At 42.2% G+C, this 22153-nt stretch overlaps 1 protein-coding gene across 2 annotated transcripts in view; it reads left to right on the top strand.

Moving 5' to 3' along the window:
- Positions 1-7812: 7812 nt before the first annotated feature.
- Positions 7813-22153, top strand: part of KCNN2 (potassium calcium-activated channel subfamily N member 2) — a 383473-nt gene continuing 369132 nt past the window's right edge. The window contains exon 1 of one of the 2 annotated variants that reach the window (XM_019727805.2): positions 7813-8349. The gene's annotated coding sequence lies outside the window, so the exon portion shown is untranslated. The remainder of the gene's footprint in view (positions 8350-22153) is intronic. The other variant, XM_074328595.1, reaches the window with a different exon arrangement.

Genomic DNA, 22153 nt, shown 5'->3' with positions numbered 1-22153 from the left:
TGAGACTCAAGGTATAATACGATTCATTCTGAGGCAAAAAATTCTTCCTCAACTGTGAACCTGTGAAACAAGACAAGTTATGTGTTTCTAAAATATAATGGTGGGACAGGCATAGGGCAGACATTCCCACTCCAAAAGGGAATAATTGGAAAGACAAAATGGATGATGGGTCCCAAGCAAGTCTAAAACCTAACAGATCAAATCCATTAGTGTTTTTTGCCCCCTGTCATTTTTGAGGCCCAAGAATAATCCTCTAGCCTCATCCTCTCTGATCTCCAGGCCCACTGGGGCATGATACTTGCCCCTGAGGCACTGGGTGGTATTAGCCTGGCCCAGTGAAAATAAGGAGGGGATAGCCTTGCCCTTAGAAATCAAGGAGAAGATGGCCTTGCCCCTCAGGTCTGTGATGGCAGTGGGAGCCCTGCTGATTTTTTAATCACCCTTGGGATCATTCTTCTCTTCTTGAACAGATAATGCATTTTGGTAGCCAGATAGTTCTATGATCCTATCATGTAGAACCCCAGAACTCTGACAGCCTTCCTTCATTTCATCCTGCCTCTGTCCCCTTTAGTCCAAATGGTAGTGTCCCTGCGGCTAACAATTTATTTGGTTTATCTCTCTACCTTCTCTCACATTTTACCACATGCAGTCAGGAGAAACCAGGCTGTACCTTCAACACTTTGCTTAGAAACCTCAGCTAACTATTCAAGTTTATCACTTTTAACTTGCACATTCCACAAAACATAGAACACAATTTGGCCAAGTTCTTTCCCACTTAACTGGCACTGTAACCAAGTCTTCAAGGGTTCATTCCACTGCTCTATCACGCCTGCTATTTTGGGATGGTGGCAAACATGGTAATACCAGTGAACTCTATGACTTGGGTCCATTGCCTCATTTCATCTTCTGTGAATGAGTTCGTTGCTCAGAAGCAGTGCTGCGTGACAGTGGATATGGCATTCTATATGTCCATGGGTGGTAGTTTTGCCAGAAGCATTGTGTGCAGGAAAGACAAACCCATACCCAGAATAAGTATCTCTTCTAGTAAGAACAAAATGTTGCCCTGTCCACGAGTCCATGATGGAAGTGGTTCAATGTGGTCACTGCCACTAGATAGTTGGCTGATCATCCCAGTCAGTGCTGTCATGTTGGAGACTCAGTGCTGTTCTTGCTGCTGGCAGATTGGGTACTCAGCAGGGACCATTGCCCAGTCAGCCATGGTGAGTGGGAGTCCATGTTGCTGAGCCCATGCATAACCTCCTTCCCTGCCACCATGGCCACTTTGTTCATGAGCCATTGGGTGATGACAGGTGGCTGGGAAGTGAGGCTGACTGGTATCCATGGAACAGGTCATTCTATCTACTTATTATTAAAATCCTCTGTTGAGGTCACCCTTTGGTGAATAGTCACATGGAATATGAATATCTTCACATTTTTTGCCCATTCAGAGAGATCTATTTACATAACTCTTCCCAGACTTCCCTGTCACCAATTTCCCATTGCTGCTTATTCATTGGTGCATAACTACACCCAAGTTTTTGTGGGCAACAGTGTTACCAAGTGTTTTTCCTTGTGTAACATGGACATTAGTTTTATATCTTCCATTATCAGTTTACTCATTGCCAACAGAACTACTACTTAAGCCAATACCACATATTTTAAGATTTTGTTATGGCATCATTCTACGCCACATACCAAACTATGAATAAATCAAGTTAATCTATGGAAAAATCTCAGGGGCTTAAAGCAGCAAATAATGATGTCCAGAATTAGTCTGCAGTATAAGCTCTGCTCATCATTATTGTTCAGGGTCTCAGGCTGAGGGAGACCCTCCAAAGTGGCTCTAGGTGAGAGAGAGTTGGAAAGCTTCACATTGGCAAGGTGGTGAAGAAGTATGATTCCTTTTTGTGTTCAGAATTAGAGAAGACCTGAATAATGGTGTACTTTAGTAATATCTACCTTAAGAGCATAAGGTTAGAAATGAAAATTCATTGCTTCCTCCCGATCACTTAAAACTGATGCAACTCTATAACCAGAGCATCAACAAAAACAATCACAATCCTAATACAAATGATTGCACAGTTAAAAGGCATACACTGTACAAAAAATATAGGCTTTTATGTAGAAAATTAAAAGGTAAGCATGGCTTGATGGAGTTGGTATAAGGAAAAGTTGAGGCTGATGAGTTAGGGAACCAAGAAAAAAATGTACAGAGTTAGGAATAATCATGCATAAGCCCTTCCAAGAGAGAATACATCAACCAAAGAAGAATGTGACTGAATGGGTTAATATTCCTCTGTGGTTTGCTGTATTTTGCTATATTAGTGTAGTTTGTTTTCTACTGCTATTATTGGTATAAAACATTAATATGCTGGAGAGAAAAAATTATATATGAGCCAACAAGTGCACTGTCTATCCCTTATTTACCAATGACATATGAGCTTATTATAAATATAAGTGCAGAAGTATGCATTCTAGGAGAAAGGCTGTATTAAGTAGAAGAGTGGTATATTGCCATAGCCTCTGTAGTTGTCAGCCTAATTCTAATCTGAAAGAATCAGGGAAGGCTTTCTGGAGGAGGTGATTGAAGCTAATACCTAAAAGATTTTTCAAGATCAAACTGTTGCAAATGATAAGCTAAAGCATTTCAAACAGAGGAAAAATTGTGGGAGAAATTCTCGGAGGCAAAAAACGGTAGATAAAAAAATCGAGGATGGAGTTTGGTGGCTTCCCTGTATGAGCACAGCAGGAATTCATAGAGTGTAATGAGTACAATACTGAATGCGCCCGTTCCTCTTTACAGTTACGCAGCTAAATGGTTCAAAGCCCCCAGTGCCAGGCACTGTGCGTACCTACGATAACTTCATGAGTTAGTGAGTCAGAAACTTCTCTAAACATGACATTTGCTTGGCATTTTCTTTAACATTTTTATAGGTTACCATTCAGATTGGGAAATCAGTTCGTTCCTCAGTTTTTCTGAGTTGAAAGTAAAACAATATTTAATGACGCAGAGTATACTGGGCTGGGTATTAGCAGGAGTTGAACCACTAATCTGTTCTCTGGTTTAATCAATAAGTCTGAAATTGTCCTTCATATCAACCATGGGTATTTAACACCTGTTTCATTCATTCATCCATTTATTTACTCAATAAATATTTACCGAGAGCCTGCATTGTGCTGGGATGCCATTCTAGGACGTATCAGTGATCAAAAAAGGCAAAGATTAAAATTCTTGTACAACCTATATTTACATTATAAGGAAGGCATGGAGAAGGCGTGGATAATTCATGTAAAACAATTGTCATAGGTTTTCTGGAAACAAAATTTCCAACCTGACTGATAAATTTTGCACTGGTTCATCCTGACGTTCTGACTTTATTCCCGTCCTGGTGAGCACCCCTTCTCTCTGGCGCCCCCTATGTTCTCAGGTGATATCACACACTTCAGATCTGGAGGTACCCTGGAAACCACCTGGTCCAAAGCTCTCATTTTATAGGTGTGACAATCTAGACCCAGAGAATTAAAGGAACTGAGCTTAAGTCTTTAGAGTGAGTGGCTGCCTTTGTAAAATATAAGGTTACTTTCAACAGATTTCCCCTAAAAATTAGATGAAAAGAAATAAAATAGTTCAGTGACTTTTTCTCTCATTCTAATGTATGATGCTCCAATTCTTGAGTCTTCCAATTGATACTTACTTATAATGTATTTCTATGTGTAAGACACAGTACTTACAGATCAGTCAAAAACGGGTTTGATCCAAGTAACAATAAACACCAATATAGCAGTGGCTTAAATGAAATAGACATTGATTTCTCTCTCATGCAAGAGAAATATAGAGACAGGCTGCTCAGGGGTGGTATGGTAGCTTTGCAATCTTCATGATTCCTGATTGCAGCTCACTTCTCCACCATTCCTGGAGTGTGGCCCTTGCCCTCATGTCTACGTTCACTCATCTAGTCATCATATCTGTATTCTAGACAGCAGGGTAGTGGAAAGGGAAGAGAGTAGCAAATTTGAGTGTCACTGTATCAATATCAGCATAGTCAGGGTGTGATCAGAAAAGCAGGTCCACTAAGAGCGTTGACCTTCTAACTATGACACGGGTTAAAACGTTTATGTTCTACTGGGTTCATTCCATGTATAGTCCTGGGCCTGAAGACAGTATGACAGGCCCTTTAGCAGGAAAAGTGGACATTTTCATGGACAGTTTTTGTGCCAATTTGGCTAGGCTGTTTTTGTGCCAATTTGGCTAGCAAGTCATTCAATCACTTGCTGTGAAGGCATTTGGTAGATGTGACTAAAGTCTATAATCAGTTTATTTTAAATAAGAAGATTATCCTTGATAATCTGGGTGAGCCTAATTCAATCAGTTGAAAGGCAGAAATGAGGCTTCCTGGAATATGAAATCCCTCCTTTGGACGGCAGCTTCACCTTGTGTCTGAGAGGGTCCCCCCTGTCCTTCCTGATTACCTGTCTACAGATTTTGGACTTGCCTAGCCAGTTTCCAGTGTAATCCAATTCCCTGCAATAATTCTCTCAACATATATCTCCTACTGGTTCTGTCTCTCTGGTGGAACCCTCACTGATACAGACATGACAGAACAAGGATACCCTGAGGACAAAGTAAAACCTGCACTAATCCTAACACCTCCAAATCTCCAACTCTGATGATGCTGGTGACCTGTAGGAAAAGCTGGTACCCTTTGTCATTGAACTAACATGCACTTTATCCAGGAATTGGAAAAACAGCAGGAACCAGCAGGAATTGCTGCAGCCCCAGCTGCTATGTCATGCTGACAAGATGAGCCAGCAAATTCGTGACAAGGTACATAAGCTGTAACAGCACCTGACCTTACACTGACCTTCCTAGTACAAACATGGCTGCTGCTTCACTTCTACCTTCCAAATCTTGTGCAAATTTCTCCCAGTCCATCCTAGCCCACAACCATACAGGGAAGGGGTTTCTGAGAAACATTTTCCAGCTTAGCTAGTTTGACACAGAAGAAAACCACCACCACCAAGTAACTTGGGGGAGGTTCCTGGGCACTTTATGTTATAACTCTTTGGCAAGAACGTGCAGACCACGTCTGCACAGGACCCAGTTCTTCTAGAGCCTAATTTTTAGGTGGGGAAATTAGACACTAGACAATCCTGTGTTGAGGTTTGATTTTCAGCTAAACAGACATACTTCCCATTCGTAGTCTCTTGGAAAACTTCAGACTGTTTTTATGTTTAAAGAATTTTTCATATATCAAAATATTATCCTCAGGATAGCAGTGAACCCCTGTAAGCAGGAGATTATTTACCCCGGGCGTCAGAGTGGGTCTTATATAGATTAGCAGCAGGACTTTTCAAAAGCCTTTTGAGAGGATATTTTCTTTTCCTGGAAGAAACAAATGAAGGGTCAGTGATGAGGGGCCTCCCAAATATATGGAATATGATGGGGAATCTGCTTTAGTACAATGAAAAGGAAACCTACTCAGTTTGTTCTCTGTGTCTATGAATCTGTTTTTGTTTTGTTTTGTTTTGTTTGTTTGCTTTGTTTCTTTAGATTCCACATGTCACTGGATTTATTTGTGGTGATCACAGTTTAAGGTATATAAATATTGAATCACTATGTTGTACACCTGAAACTAATATAATATTGTATGCCAACTACACTTAAAAGTATATTTAAAAGAAAAGGAAACCCACTTATATCGTGGATTTACATAGATAAAATAGATTTTATGTAACGCTTCTTTGCACAAATTCAACCAAATCAACTCCAGCTCATTTTTGTACAATAGTAATAACATTTAATGCCTTTTGAGCTTTACTGCAGGCCAGGCACTGGTCTAAGCAACTTACATAGATTATCACATTTAATCTCACAAGAACACCATGAGGTATGTATTATTACTGTTATTCACATTTTACAGTTAAGGAAATAATACACAAATAAATAAGTTCAACAAGATCATATAAATAGCCAGGATGAACTCAGAACACGAGCTCCAGGGACTTTCTCTTGCATTTCCCTGATGCACTGCTGGATCCTGACTCGGCTCAGAAACAGTATGTCCAGTACCCTTTCTGTGCTAGGGCAGGAAAGGGAATACAGGGCCAAAGCTTTTCAACAACAAGAACCCAAACCAAAAGGGGTTCCTGCCTAGTCCATAGATAGCTAGAAAATTAAATTAATCAGAAGCCCTATTCAAGGATCATTCTGATTAAATAGAGCTAAATAAATAATAACCTCTCACTCTATTAGGATCAGCTCTAACAGACAAACCCGCAGATGGGAGGTGAAGGACAGGGAAGGAAGAGAGAGGCGCATGGGCTTAGACCCCCACCTCAGGCCTGCAGGAATGCCCCTGGTGGAGTCAGGGCTTCCTTCCACACCTACTGGCTAAGTTCTGTGAGGGCAGATGCTGCCCGTGTTCTCTGCAGCACCCAGGGCTCCTTCAGGGGCTTTGCACAGCACAGGGGCACAAGAACTGGTCCAGGAAGGAGTACTTGAAGGCAGAGGCTTGGGAGCCAGGTATCATCAGTTTAGGACCTCCTAGATTGGTGCAGGACGCTTCATTTTATGCTGAACATAAGCCTCAGAGCAGTAGATGTTGTTTTCTTCTGTGTCACCAAGATCCACTGGGGCTGGGAACTCATATGTGACACCATAACTAGACTGTTTTTTATGGGAGTTTTGTGTGGGATTTGACACAGAGACCACCCAGATGTGTGTATTATGCTGACAGCCCTCAGACCTCCAGAAAGCAGGCAGATGATAGAGGAGGTGGTTTTTTCATTCCTTTGTGAAGTAGCTTCATACCTCTTTTGACCGTGTGACTGACAAAACCTAAACAGGTTTAGTGTTGCAGAAAACGTGAAATGAGCCTGAAGCCAGTAAATCCATGGAGGACTTTTCCCCCTAGGCATCTAATAACAAAAGGTCCCCAGCATGACAAACTGCCTGCCTGCAATTCACCTGACTCAAAATTCTCTCTCTCTGTCTCTCTCTCTCCCTCCGCCCCTCCCGCCCCGCCCCGTCACTAGGAAATGGAATATATGAAACAGTGTGAACAGTAGCAATCAAAATCTAGAAGGCTAGAAACATTTCTGCCATTCTCAGAATTTATGAACATCTCTTGTCTCTGCAAGGCTCACGGAGCCCGAAATGCTCAGCGCGGCTGGTGAGTTCCCCGCAGCAGCTGGCAGTGGAGCTATAAATAGAACGGGGCGGGAAGAGCCTGGCGGAGGGGGAGCTAGCGGGAGATTCCCGGCTCTCCCTCCTTCCGCCCGGCGCGTTCTGGGCCCGGGGATGCCGGCGAGGAGGGCGGGCGCGAGGGCGGCGTTAACCCCCTCAACGCCTCGCGGCTCCCTGGCAGCTTCAGCGGGGGAGGGCGTGATGGCTAGCATGCTGGGCACGGAAATGAAGACGCATTTCTAACCTTGTACTGGGAAAACCACCATCTGTGATTTCTCTCCCTCCCTCTCCTTCCTCTGAAGCTCTGATTAACACCTGAACTTCGACACACACACACACACACACACACACACACACACACACACACGAGGGAATTTGGTCCTTGTCTTTTTTTTTTTAAGCGGCTTAAATTCAAACCTTAAAGTTAAAACCATCACCAAATTTGGTCTTGGAAATAATGTTGGCTTTCATATTTCAGCGCAGGGTGCCCTCCCCCATGCTGCGTTATGCTGCTTAAGGACAGTTACTTTCCCAGGGAGGGACGATCAAGGGGAAACAGCGTGTGTGTGTGTGTGTGTGTGTGTGTGTGTGTGTGTGTGGTTATTTTTGGCGGCTGCATACCCCTGAGCATTCTGAGCCCCGGCAGACCGGCTGGTCCATGCCAGCCAAGGACTGTTGAAGGAGGGAGTCCCCCAGTTCAGGCAGGGCATCCTGTCACCAGTATTGAGCACGATTGGTGCTGAAGCAAGAACCCGCAAGTAGGAGCTGGGTTCTCCGAAGGTGAGCGCGACCAGCCGCCAGTGGGCAGGGGGTTCCCGGCTCGCCCTGCCAGGCCCCCTGGCCAGACCCCCCCCCCCCGCCCCCGCGCGCCTCGACTCCCCAGCGGGTGCTTGGAGCGCCCGAGTGGGGGGTGGGGATGGGAGGGACGTCGCTCTCCTGGGCGGTGAGCTGTCACGGAATTTGACACCCGGAGAGGCAGCTGGTCCGTGGCCAGGACTCCTGATCCTTCTCAAATGGAAACAGTTTCTCCCAGTGAACCTGCCGGAATTCTCAGTGGAATCTCACTTCGGCTTCGCCTCTTGGCGCATTTAACCAAGGCCGCGTTTCCCACGTTGGGACACGGAAAGCTCCAAATGGAGTGGGGCTCCTGGTTGCAGAACAAGGTAAGCTCGCAGCTAAGGTGACATTGACTGGGGGCCACAGATTTAACGGGGACCATCCTCAAGCGAGATGGTGAAGTTTGCCTTGGGCTTCCCCTTCTCCCCTCCCCCACCCTGGGTCTCTGATCCCTTTTCCACCTGTCTTTCTGGTCTACCTTTTCCCTGCACCTATTTATACCTTAGAAAGAGAAATTACCCCGGGTGGGTAGTTGGTGGAGGGACTCCCTTATTTTCTTATTTTCAGCATTTTAATGTTCTACACTAGAGGCCAGTGCCACAGTACGATCTGAAATTTCCCATCCCCCCACAACTCTTTCCCCTTCCTCCCTTGCTCTCTTGCCTCAGTTCTCTGCTCCCCTCTTTCCTTAGCTAGTCTACTTATAGTTCTTTGCCATCCCCTTTTCTAATTTCCCTTTCCCCTCTTTGAAAATATGAACCAGAATAAAGGGAGAGGAGAGATTGTCCTGACTACATGGATCACGTAGGATTGTAGGGTGTATGCATTGATGGTTTATGAATCATTTATTCATCAAGCATTGTGGAGCACCTATTCTGTGCTGTGTTTAACTTCTTGTGTGGGATGATCAGACCATTCTCTGGAAAATCAAATGCCCCTCTACTTTCCTCGAGGCTGTGGGAATGAGAGGAGGGTGGTATAGAGTGTGTGGGAGAGGAGCAAGCTCATTGGGTCCAGGCTAGTTTGGTGCTTTGTGCTTGCAAACCATGGAGTAGTAATAAAAAATCACACATTGATAATAATACTTGACATTTATCAGGCACTTGCTATATTTTTGGTGGTGTTCTAAGAACTTACTAGTATTAACTCTAAACCTCATAGCAACCCCATGAGATAAGGAGTACTATTATCTCTTTTTTACATGTGGTGCAACTCAGGAACATATTTTTAAAGTAATTTGTTCATGATTATACAGCTAGTAAGTGGAGGAGCTGATATTGAAATTCAGAGCTTCTGACTTTAGAATACAACTCTTAATCCATTACATATCTCTGTCATCACATATTCATCCATCTGCTCTGAGCTTGGCACTGTTCTAGGCACTGGAGACGGAGGAGTGAACAAGGCAACCAAAGCCCTTGGCTCTTGCACTTTAGTTGAGGGACATAGACAATATATCAACAAATAAACTAGGTAATTTCGGGTAGTAGTAGACTCCACAAAGAAGAGAGAGCAGAGTAATACACTAGAGATTGGCAACCTTCACATGGTGAGTGGTCAGGAACATTCTCGTTGTGGTGGGAACATTCAGGCTGAGACACTGAAGCATTGAGGAGAGGAAATAGAAATAGCCAGTGAACATCTGAAGTGATAGTTGCTATCTTAAGTAATTATGGAAATGCAAGTCAAGAAGACATGGAAATATCATTTTACACCCATTTGCTTGGCCCCCAATTTAAAAGTTTGACAATATCAAGTGGTTGAAGAAGCTTTGGATTCATAGGACCTTCTAACGTTGGTGGGAATATGAACTGGTATAATGACTTTGGAAAATAGTTGGGCATTATATCCTAATTCAAACATTTATATACCTGTGAGCTAATAGTTCAACTCTCTTAGATTTATACTTATTAGTAGCTCTTCCACGTGTCCAACAGAAGACATGTACATGAATATTAATAATAGTCTGGTTCTCAATAATGAAAACCTGGAAAACATTCCAATGCCCATCACTGGTGAGTAGATGAATAGTGCAATATTGGCACACAGAGGAATATTATATAGTAGTCGAAAATGAATAGGGGACACAACAATGTAATTGGATTTTAACAATATAACACTAACTGAAAATTTTCTAAAAGATTACATATAGAATGATAATTTTTATAATACTAAAAACTACTAAAATAAAAAACCCAACTATTTAGGAATACATGTAGATACAACAACATTATTTAAATAGAAAAGCAAGAGCATGAGAATTTGAGATTTGTGCTTATGGTTACCTGAGGTGGGGAGAAGCAGGGGACCACATGGTTAGAGGCAAGTCATTGGCAAAGTCCCAGCTGTGTGTTGGCTGGTAGGGCCAGGTTTTCTTATTGTATTATTAAAAATAACTAGTAAATAATGAAATAAGGCAGAGCATGCATGGACCAATGATGCGAGTATGTGATGAATCAAATATTAAGACGAACCCTGTTCTATCTACTATGGTCCAAAGTGAAATGTAGGAAAGAAGACACCTCAGTCAGAGGGAAGGGAGCTTGATGTTTTATGTTTTTAAGGAAGAGAAAGGTGGTCAGAGTAAAGGTGAGCCAGCAGGTCAGAGAGGTAGACTGAGACCAGATCATGTAGGGCATTGTAGGTCAAGGTAAAGAATGAAGAATTTTAAGCAGGGAAGTGAAGTGATTGGATTTAAGATTTTAAGAGGCCACTCTGGATGCTATGTGGAGAATAGACTATTGGAGGGGCGCCTAGGAGGCCACTGCAGTAGTAGAGAGAAAATGATGGCAGGAACATAGCTGTGCTTCTGTAGGTTATTTACTGCACAGAGCACCAGCTTGGAGGTCAAGTGGAGGCTGAAATCCAGCCCATGCTCTACTTGCCAGCACGCGTCCTGCTGCTGGGCTGTGAAGGCCTGGAGGAAGGACACCTTTTTTCACATATGCACAAAGGGCTCTGTTGGTCTGTAATAGCCCTTTGTGCATCAGAGTGGTGACAATGGACTTGAAGAGAAGTAGATGGATTTAGGACAGGTTTTTGGAGGTAGAATAGACAGGACTCATTGAGAGATTATTCATAGAGAAAGAGAGGAATCAAATGTGGCTCCTGGATTTTTTTTTTTTTACTATGAGAATATTGATGCTGTTACAGAGAAGAAGAAGAATGGGAAGAGAAGACAATCATATTTTAGATACATTAATTTTGAAATGATATTACGTAGCCACATAAAAATGCCAGGTAGGGAACTGAGTATAAGTCTGAAACTTGAGGGAGAATTTGGGACAAGACATAAATGTAGAACTCTGAGCCTGTAGATGATATAATTCAAATTCCGCTGCTTACTTGTCAGTGTCAGATTGTGAATTCCTTTGAAATAGATAAATTTTATTTGTCTTTTTTATTTCCAGCAGAGTGTAAAGTAGAATAGGTTATCAATAAATATTGGTTGATTACATGACAGAAGAATACATAAACAATGCAGATGTGAAGAACTAGAGAGGAAACTGTGGAAATATCCTCAGTATCTGGCCCCTGCCATTATCTAAAGGTTGAAGCTGTGTAGTTTTCAATCTGTCCTGAGGCTGAAGCAAGTCTGATGGTTCTCCCAGTCCCCTAGGAGGATGTGAGCAGGGTTTTGAGGACCACAGTCACATGTGGGTACTCAGAGCTATTCAGAGAAGCCAGAAATGGCAAAGAAGACACAGAATGTCCTTGCCATTTCTGGCTTTTCTGAGTAACTCTGGGTACCCACACGTGACACTCTATGAAGACACAGAGTGGCCAGGAGCGCCCCCCGAGGGTCAGAAAAGGAACATAAGGGAGGCCTGAGCTAAATCAGGAAGTCATCCACGAGCAGACCTTGTCGGTGCTGGTACAGAGAGAAATCAGCAAGAAGAGACAGGACCGAGGGGCTGAATGAAAGGATCCGAGGCATTGGTACAAAGGCAGCCGTAAGATTCACTTTGAAGCCAGTGAGTTGGTCATCACCAGGTAACGAGCTTGGGACTGGCATTCCTACCAGCCAACTCCACAGCACCTCAGGCTGTGTTGTCCTTTGTGACAGCTCATGTAAGAAATGGTTACTGAGGCCGTCAGGCCAGCTGTCCCATCCCATCATCCTGCTAGGTCTTCTCTGCAGCACCTGTCTTCCCAACACCCTCCTGATGCCGAGCCTGATAAGCTTCTTTCTTGTCGCCACATTATCACCCTGCCGAAATCTAGTTCCCCAGCAACCACCCTCTCATTGCAGTTCACATCTGTTTACCTGTGTGTCTCCTTTCTTCAAATAGCCACCCCTTGTCTCTATTCACTGGTGTACCTCTAGCTCCAGCACAGTGACTGGCTTTTGGTATGTATGCAGGAATTGGGAAAGGGAGAGAGGGAGGGAGGAGGAAGCATTCTCCTATTTTTGCATGGTGTTAAGATGAGACCATCCTAGTCTCACTAATGAAAAACACACAAGGACCTCTCTTTTCTGTATAGCCGGATACAGTATTACTTAAGAATGTAAGCTTTGGAATAAAATAGACCTAGAGTTCAATTCTAGCTCTACCACATACAGCTTGGTGCAATCACTTAACTTCTCTCAGAGACTCAGTTTCTTCATCTGTAAAATGTGGATAATAACACAACCTCCTTATTTTGTTGTGAGTTTTAAATAAGATAATAATGTGAAGCTTCTCAGCATAGTGCCTGGCATATGATAAGGACATAGTAAAGTTTAGCTGTTATCATTTTCCAAGGCATTTAATTGCCTCCTTTCAGGGAATGCTTCCAATGCTAAGAATTTAGGCTCCTTATCCTGAGGAACCAGTGCTCTGGCAGTAAGGTAGTGGCCATTTTTGGCAGATGGGAAACTATTCCTGGGCACACGGTCATTTGCTGTTTCATTTCTCACATTACTCCACATTGTATTTCTGTACATAATTCATGACCAGCCAGGAGTCTGAATAACAGTGAGGATTCAGAATTTATTCATTCAACATTCCATAAGCAGTGATTGAATGTCTTAACTATATGTAAATAGAGATGCAGTGATGACTAAGACACAGTCCCTGCTTTCAAGGAAATCACAGTCTAGTTAGGGATGCAGATAAATAGACAATTACAATATACCTATTTGTGGGTTCCCTTCTGCTGCAGGCCCCCCTGACCCCAAAGCCAGTCCCTCAACCCAGTGCTGGAAAGAGTGGTGTGAACATAGAAGTAGTGATGGTCCCTTGTATTTGCACATATATTCACAAAGTATAGATCATGTTCGCTTCAAATTATTTTATGTGATTGTCATAACAGCTTTATGAAATAGGTAGAGATTACTACTCTTCTTTTATGAATGAAATCTAAGATTCCATTGAGCAGAGGCTTTTAAATAAGGCAAACTCTCCTTGCAGGACACTGCCATGATCTGTCTTCCAGCCTCTTCCATTGTCCTTTCATTGTTCTTATTCAGGGATCAGTCAAGTTCACCACCTTTGTGGGGCTGGGGTCGATTTTTGATTCTGAGTCTACCTGCTTTGATTTGATTGCCAAGTTTCGCTTCCCTTTGGGATCTTTGCTCCCTGTTGACTTAAACTGACAATTCATTCCATTCAGGTGGCTTTGTGTAAGTTCTTTTATCTCCAGGACTCCATCTTGGTACTGGCTATGAGACAAAGCCCAAGGGAAGTTCAGGGGGTTTCCCCAGAGGGAAGGGATCAGAAAGAGAAGCTAGGTTGATTAACTTAGCTTGTGTAGATGGGAAGTGGCAGAAGAACATTTTCATCCTCAGTTTCACAATGCTTGTTCAGTCAGTAGTATTGCTGGATGTTTCTCTTGAATAGGGAAAGAATATAGAAGTCACATTCGCCTCCTTAAAAATGGAATTACTTATTTACATTTTCTCAGAGATGTTTAAACAGCAGTTGGTCATTTATGGAATAGAAGTCTTCGGATACACAATACATCAGAGGTTAAAATCTGCTTATGGTTATGGACAGAAGGAATATGCTTTGTTTTGTTTTTAGAAATTTATCTAGGGAAAGTAAAGCTCACAGACTTTTTCTCATGTAATTATAACATGGGAAAGTAATTTTGTTGTTGAAAACATGTTTTTCAAATCTCCTGTATTTTTTATGTTTGTGGACGATATTATTAAAATATGTCTTTTTGCTGCCCACGGAATGTGTGGGTGGGGCAGACCTGCAGGGTTGTAGGGGGTGGATTTTGACTCGCAGTTCAGAAAGACTGACGGAGCCACCCACCTCCTTCCACAGATCTCCAACCTTTACTAGAGTACCTTTGATTATATTATCTTATGCAGGGGGAATCTTGGTTAACTGGTCATTTTCTTTGACTTTAAATATGACGTTTGTGAAATGCATGAGAAATGAAAGCCAAAATTTATCACAGGTGAGCTTTGAAAAGGGCTTTTGACATTTCATTTGCTTCTGTGTATTAGGGATCAAGTTATATGTTATTTACTGGTAAAGAAATCCTGCTAAAATTTTTGTTTTGTATGCAGGAAGACTAGTCTGATTTGGAAAAAGTCTGAATTTCAGTAGGTATGTTTTAAGAAATACCTTTGTTTTATTTCCAGTTCATGCAGTAATAGTACCAACAAAGTGTTTTGCACTAGAGCCTCTTCTTTCGTGTATGACTAAGACTCATATGTAATTACTAACATCTGTTGAATATAAACAGGTAAGTCCTTAAAAACATCTGTTTCTCTTTTAAGGTGGTTAAAATTTTAGGGTATTAATTTGCTTGGAGGAAATCTTTGTCATACCTACGTCGGTAAACTTCAGCCCAAGTTAGTTCAACAAAGCATAATTTCTAAATTACTGAAGCCTAAATGGTTTTTACTATAAATTCAACTTGAAAGCTAAGCATGCAGTCACAGACATAGCTTGATTCTCTGCTTAACTCTAAGGTAGAGAATTATTTCCTTCTAGGTTGCGGAAAAATTTACCACCTGACTTATACTGATAGCTTTGATGTGTTCTGGAAGGGACAGGCCATGCCGACTATAGACAGCTATGCTCAGCACATCCCCTCACTCCAGACTCCAGCCTTTACTATGGACGTAAAATTTTTTCATACAGCTCCTCAAATAAATAATTGACCAAAACTAAGCCAAAAATGATGATTATCATGTATGTGTCTGAAGATGCTGGCTGCTCTTTGTCGAGGCATCTCTGGCGAATTAATACTGATTGAATCTCCCTGCTATGCTTTTTCTATGTTTACGTGAATCAGAAATCTGATTTTGTCTTATGTGGGATGGTAGAGATAGATTAAGGTGAAGCATCGCAGGCCAGATGAGTGCTTCTTAAAACACAGACTCCTGGGCCCTACTCCCAGAGATTCTGACTCAGTGTCGGGATTTCCCAACATTTGCATTTCTAATAAGTGCCCAGGTGATGCTAATGCTGCAAGTCTGTAGAACACACTTGGAGCAACACTGGCCTAGGTCACTGATTTTGGGAAAATGCAGGTCTAAACAATGGAACTGTGTTTCAGAAACAAAACTCATCGGGACATGACCAGTCTAGCAGAAGAAGGTAAGGTAATGCTAAGGTGACCGATTGGTCATCCTGGTTTTAGCACTGAAAGTCCTGTGTTCCAGGAAACCACTAAATTCCAGGCAGACTGGAAAGTTAGTCACCCTAGGAGGCATGCTAGGCTAGCTTATCATGGCAGCTTTATTGTGCTGTGAAGTGATTGGTATTTTGCTTAAATTTTAAACCCATAGTGGGTTTCAAGACAGGCCACTGAGCGTACTGTGAAATGACATGTACGCAAGTGTAATTGAGGCACTGCTGGTTAGAGCCTTCTGCTTTTCTAAACCTACTTTCTCATAAGTTGTGGTAGATCAAGGGTTCCCAAACTTGCCTGCCCATTGGAATCACCTGGGAAACTTCAAAAAGCAAGAAACAGGTGTCTGTATTCTACACCCCACAAAGCTACTGTGAATTAATTGGTTTAGGGTGAGGCCTGGGCTTTTGTCGTTTTAAAAGATCTCCAGATGGTTCTAATCTGCAGATAACTCTGGGTGGGAATCACCACGGTAAATCGTCTCCAAGATGGCAGCTATATAAACCTCCCTTTTTATGCACAAATACCATTCATCCCATGAAGAGGTCGGGTCTGCTTCTTGTTCCTTAAGTCATGCTGCCTCTGTGACTTGCTTTGGACAATAACATTCAAAGAAAGTGAATTCTGGGGCTTTGAGCTCAGGCTGCAAGAGGAGGGGCAGCTATTGCTTCCTCCCTCTCGGAAGCCAGCTTCAGTGTGGGACTTTGCTGAGTCCGCAAGGCCGTGAGGAAGCTTCCGCTTGCCTGGGGGAGAATGAGCCGCTGCCTGAAGGAGCAGCGAGACAGATTTGTGAGTGAAGCTTCCTTGGACCTTCTACTCCAGCCCAACTAACAGCTGAATTTGGCCAAGTGAATGACCCCAGCTGGTACCACCAGGATCGGAACGGTTGCAGGCAAGCACCCCACATCTTTAAGTCATTTCATTTTGGGTAGTGTGTTATAGAGCACTGTATAGCCGAAGCGCCAGTGTGTAAGTATGCTCCTTGCACTTATTGGTAATAACAACATAAAGGGGGCATTTTGAAAGACCTTGTATAAATAAGGAATGCTTTATTTGTCATCTCCAGATCAAAGGGCAAAGCAAAATCAAACCCGTATCGCTGAATATTTGCAGGGAAATTGCTCCTTTATTAATACAATTCCTATTGCGAGTGAACAAAAGGATTTCACTGTTGTCAACCAAATGGTTTCAACAATGCCTTCTCTGGCATCCTCTAGAAAGCAGCACCCAAGACAATGGTTAGAGTGCTCAGTATTTTGGGGATGTGCTACCCTGGAATGAGGGTGAACAAGGCAAAAGAAAATGTGATGTGATGCAGTGTAATGCCATGTTTACCACACGTGCTAGTATTTAACAAGGTGTTGGGCTGAGATCCACTGTGTCACTGTTACATGCATGCTCGCTTGGCATTTGGGGCTTTTCCAGAAGGTGCAGCAAGGAGGAACTACACCTTAGGGTAGTTGGTGGGAGAGAAAAAGAAAGAGGAGCTTAGCTTCCCAGCTCCCTCGTATTTCTTGTTGGTGAAGTTTTACCCCATGGGAAGCTAACTCTACATATTCCTGGTTCCTCAGTGGCTGCTTGGGAATCCAGGCATCATGTTACATAATGCGTTGTTTTAACCAAGGCCAAAAGTGGAGGGGCACCTGCCCATGGGAGCAGTGCTCACTGAGAGAGACAGAGAGGAAGAAGAGGTTGAGGGAATCTGAAAAGGTGCAGAATGTGATTATGTGGTTTTTGTTTGTTTATTGGTTTTTACCAAAACAAACACTCTGAGGTATCTTACTTTGATAATGCTTTTGCATACTACACTCTGAAACTGAATTTATCCATTAGTATAGATTCACCTTCTGGTTTTAGCCATATGCTCAGTATCAATTCCAACATAAATGCAATAGGTATTAGTCTTGACTGGCCTTTTCCTTTTCAATCATCCCACCAAACACAATACTCTCCCTGGACATCTGAGAAAGTGGTCGCAACAGCTCTGCTTTCATCTTTGGCTCCAAAGATTTGGTTCTTATCTTGCTGTTTTCCAGAGTCAAGTTTTTTCTAGCATAGAATGGAATGTGGATGCTTTACAGCCATTAGGGAGAAAGCAGGACAGCAATGAGTGGTCACTTCTGAATATCTATCCTTTTTGATGAGCTTTTAACTCTTTTCCTAGTGTTGTGGCGTTTTTTGTTTGTTTGTTTTTGTTTGTTTGTTTGCTTTATTTTCCAACAGGGAAAGAGATTTTGAGTATAAACATTATACCATGTTTAATTATTTCATGAGGCTGGGTGGTTCCTAAATGTCAATGCTTTATATGACTGATATCGATATATGTTGCAACTCAGTCCCACCCTGACAGTAGGAGCCATTATATAAAGCATCAAAAGTCTTTAACACATTGGAGGGCTAAGTATTCAGTGCATACTTTTTCTGGAAAAAAAATGTTTTCACTGGTTTCTCGGCAATCTGATGATGAGATTGTTTTCCTATTATGTCATGCATATAAGCAGCAAAGATTGCCTAACTTTAAAAGGGCAGGTGAAAATAATTTTGTCTGCAATTAAGGTCTGTGAAGTTAACCTGGTCATTGCCTTTCCTGTGGCAGGTAACCTCCCCCCTGTTTTTTGTAACTGAAGTGATTGATTGACTGTGGTGATACTCATAACTGAGGTTGTTGCTTGACTGTGATGATGTCGGGCCATCAATTTTTCTTTTCTACTTGGGGCACTGAAGGGGTGATTCCTATTTTTATAGAAATATTCCTAAGTAGTTAGTATGGAAAGACTTTTATGGCATAGGTTTGTAAGACATCTCATGCTTTTGTTCCTGTTTCATGTTGCAACATGGGGATGATCTTTGGAAAAGAAAAGTCCTAAGCCTGTGGTGTCACTGTTTTCTAGTGACAATTATTAGGTTCATCTTATTTTTAAATGAAGGAGATTTAGCATGCAGGCAGTCCAGCTAGTCTTTATTTCCTGTGAGGATGAATTTTTTAAATGTTCCCCTGAATGAGTGGTAGCTCTTTGGACCTAATTGCTGCTCTTGAATGGAAGATACACCCTGTATGTGGAGATATAGAGGTGGTGTATTTAATACAATTTCTTTATTAAATGAAACAAATCCATTTTAAACTGGCTCAAATAAAAAAAGGAATTGGTTGGTTCATGTCAGACAAAGGCCACTGGTATGACTGTCTGTATCCAGGACCCAAGCAATGATATCTAAAGAACTGTTCCTTTTTCTTTCTCTCTCAGTAGTTTTGTCTGTAACTCTTGGTTTTTTTGTCCGTGATGGCTTTGTTCTTAGGCACACTTTTCTCTTGTAGCTCCATGACGTGTACCAACAGATCGAAGCTTTACCTCTAAAGCTGAGTTTTAACGAAACTTCTAAGTTTGAGTTTACATGGACAGGCATGTGTGGGGGCAGAGCCCCAGAAAGTAGTTTCCAGGCTCTCGGCCTCACATAGACAGGTGCTGGCTCAGGTAGTAAATGGCCATCAACTGTGATTGCATGGCCATCAGCTGTGGCTAGTTGGCCATCAGCTGTAACCAGTGAGCCATTGGCCACTAATGTAACTGCTGTGGCTACGCTAGCAGAAAGAAGAGAAGAATGGGGGCTAGCAAGAAGATGGTGGCTGGGCTGGCAAGTGTGGATGGCGGTTTGCGGACAGTGTGGATCCAGCCTCCAGTGAGAGTATAGTGCCGTCAGCGAGAATATAGTGGTATGACTCCCCTACCTATGGCTCCGTGGGTGTTCCTTTTTGGCCTCACCATATCCTGCGTTCGTGTATGGGGAGCGGGACCAGAGACCCCGCAGGCCTCCCTGCATGACAAATGGCGCAGCGAGCAGGGTCTCCCGCACGACAGCATGTTTAGATTTGGGAGGCATCTGAGAGAAAGTAGAAGCAGGGCAATTCCCCAGGGGAAATTTGTACCCCCAAAATGGAAAAGGATGCCAGGCTGGCAAAAATAACAAATATCCATTACTGTGGGAAAGGGGCTCACGCCCTCCTAGCTAAGAGAATTGTCTAATTTTGTCAGTCATCTGAACAAGGATTCAAATTTTGGAAGTAGATTCACTTCCAAACTGAGTCCAGAGAGCCTGATGTATAAAAGCTCAGTGCCAATTTATTAGTTCACAATGAGAAGGGCATTCAAACAACCTCAAATGCCAATGCTGACAGAGCTGTCCATTTTCTCCCTGTAGGAAAACCACAAGGAAAGCCAATCATAAGAAATTTGCTAAATGGGGATGGATCAGAATAAGAGGAGACAGGGTTATAGTTCATTGTAGGGTCTGCCCTGGGAACCAGCGGTCTGGGATTTCTGGGAACAGAGCAGCATTGTTCTTGGGTGGTATATGGGGAATCTCTGTGAAATTTTGATCCTTTGGACTTCTCTTTTGGCCAGTATTTATCAAACAGTGGCCCCAACCAGCTGCATTAAAATCATCAGGAAGCTTGATAAAATGCTGATTTCTGGTCTACCCAGACCTGCTGAATTGGAATTGATTAAATAAATCCATATTTTCAACAAATTCTCCTGGTCCTGTCTCAGTAGTAGGAGAGTTACTCCTCTAAGCTGATTAAACTCTTCTGTTCACACAGGATATAAATGATTAGATTTATTCTAACAGGATATAAATGATTAAATTTCTGCTTAATAAATTATTAAATATTTTGGTTTTGACTACCTATCATAGGTCTCAATTTAAGGTATTTTTAGATTCATTTTAATTATAAAATTCTGATTAGAATGTAATGTAGCAAGTTAGGAAAAAATGGAAATATACAATAAGGGGTTTGGTTAAATGAGTTATAATTTTATTATCATTTCTCTTTCGTATGTGGGGGTCCATACCCCTCTCCTTCCACACAGGGGTCTGGTATATTGTCTATAGCATTTGATTCCTGCTTTAATTACTCCTATTTAAGATCATTTCTTCATATTGTTATTTTTCACTTCTATGATACTAATGGCTAGTCTCAAAATTTTTATTCATGTACTTACAGACAGAATTTTGTTCCCACAGAACATTAATTATATAGTGTGTGTGATTTTTATTGATGACTGAGATGTTGTGTTTTACTTTAAAAGTAAACAGATAGAATCACATATTTATTTTACAAAAATAACAAACTAACAAACAAAAGTTACAAACTAACTTTTTCCAGAAGGGATATTTTTTCAGATGAAATCTTCATAAGGGAACTTTTTAAAACAAAGTCACAGAGGTCATGGTTGATGGTTAATTATTACAGATTGGTAAGTACATTTAACCTCCTGTTATTGAAGTTGAAAAACACCTGATTTTTACATAAACTATTCTAACGAATGTACTTAGCTTGAAGTTCAGTCATCCTTGGAAGTTAACTATTAAATAAATTTCTGAATATTACATGATTTTGCCCCTTTTTAGAGAGTCTTGGGCAGAAACTCAACTTTGAACTTATAAGATATAGAAAAAATATGAATTAACAAAATTTATGGCCACATAAAAATTTTATGGCTCATATGGCATATGGTCTGCAGTCATACCAGACCCGATTGATTCACTATTCCAGATCAGCTGATCCCCGTCTACACCCTGGGTTTCAGATTCCCAACCAGAGCTGCCTGAGTGTCCCTTTCCATAGGTGAAAGCCCAGGCTGCTGTCACTTTTGCTGGCATACATTTCAGGGTCCCCATACACAGCACCCACTGACAAGAGTTCAGAGGCTCTGCCTTTCCCTGTGCTCCTGGAGGAGCCCGGTAACAATTCAGGGTGTGGGGGAGTTCATGCATAATGGTGGGGATTTGGACCAAAGAGAGATAGGAGAGGAAGAGCCCATGCGTAAACTGCTTGCCTTTCTCCTCCTACCTGCAGGCTATTCCAAGATACAGGAGTTTATATAGCCTATCTGGAGATGGTCTGGGAAACTTCACAGACAGCTTTGCCTGTGGGGAAGCTATTGCCAGCTCAGTTACACACTGTTTTGTTCACGGCAAAATTCTGCTCAGAGACCAAGGCTGTATTTGCCAATAATTTATTTAACACAGGCTCATTGTGGTGATTATAATTTATAATAATATTTCACAAGCCGATAGCATACAGGATAATATCTCTTAATAAGCCAATAAAGAAATAACATATGTATTCCAAACCAATGATAGATTAATTATGTTATGGTTCCAGGCAAATGAGAGATGAAAGAAATAAAGTCCAAATTTAGTTGAGGTGTACCTTTCTACCAGTTCTGGTTCTCAATAGAGTCAGCCCTTGTAACTATCAGCTGCCTGCTTAGGTCCCTTGCTGCTGGGGTGCGTTTCTAGTGGGTGATGGCACCAGTGTTGGCAGGCAAGGTGAGTGGCTACAGCTTGTGCCACTGTCTATGAGGAGCAGCCTCATCAAGGCAAGAACTAATGTCCCTTCTCTTCCTGAGACTGTTGCAGTGTTTAATAGCCCTGCCCACCAAGAGTAGCCTGGCCACATCAGGAACAAGTGTCTGAAGATCTTGGGAAAACTGCTTAAATCAGCAAAGAATAGCTTTGTCCAGACTGAACACTCTCAAGTTGCTGGTCAAA

Source organism: Rhinolophus sinicus, linkage group LG03 (genome assembly GCF_036562045.2).
Source record: "Rhinolophus sinicus isolate RSC01 linkage group LG03, ASM3656204v1, whole genome shotgun sequence".
In the NCBI taxonomy this organism is placed as follows: Eukaryota; Metazoa; Chordata; class Mammalia; order Chiroptera; family Rhinolophidae; genus Rhinolophus; species Rhinolophus sinicus.
The sequence above is the reverse complement of the archived record's forward strand: the minus strand, read 5'-3'. Positions and strand labels throughout refer to the sequence as shown.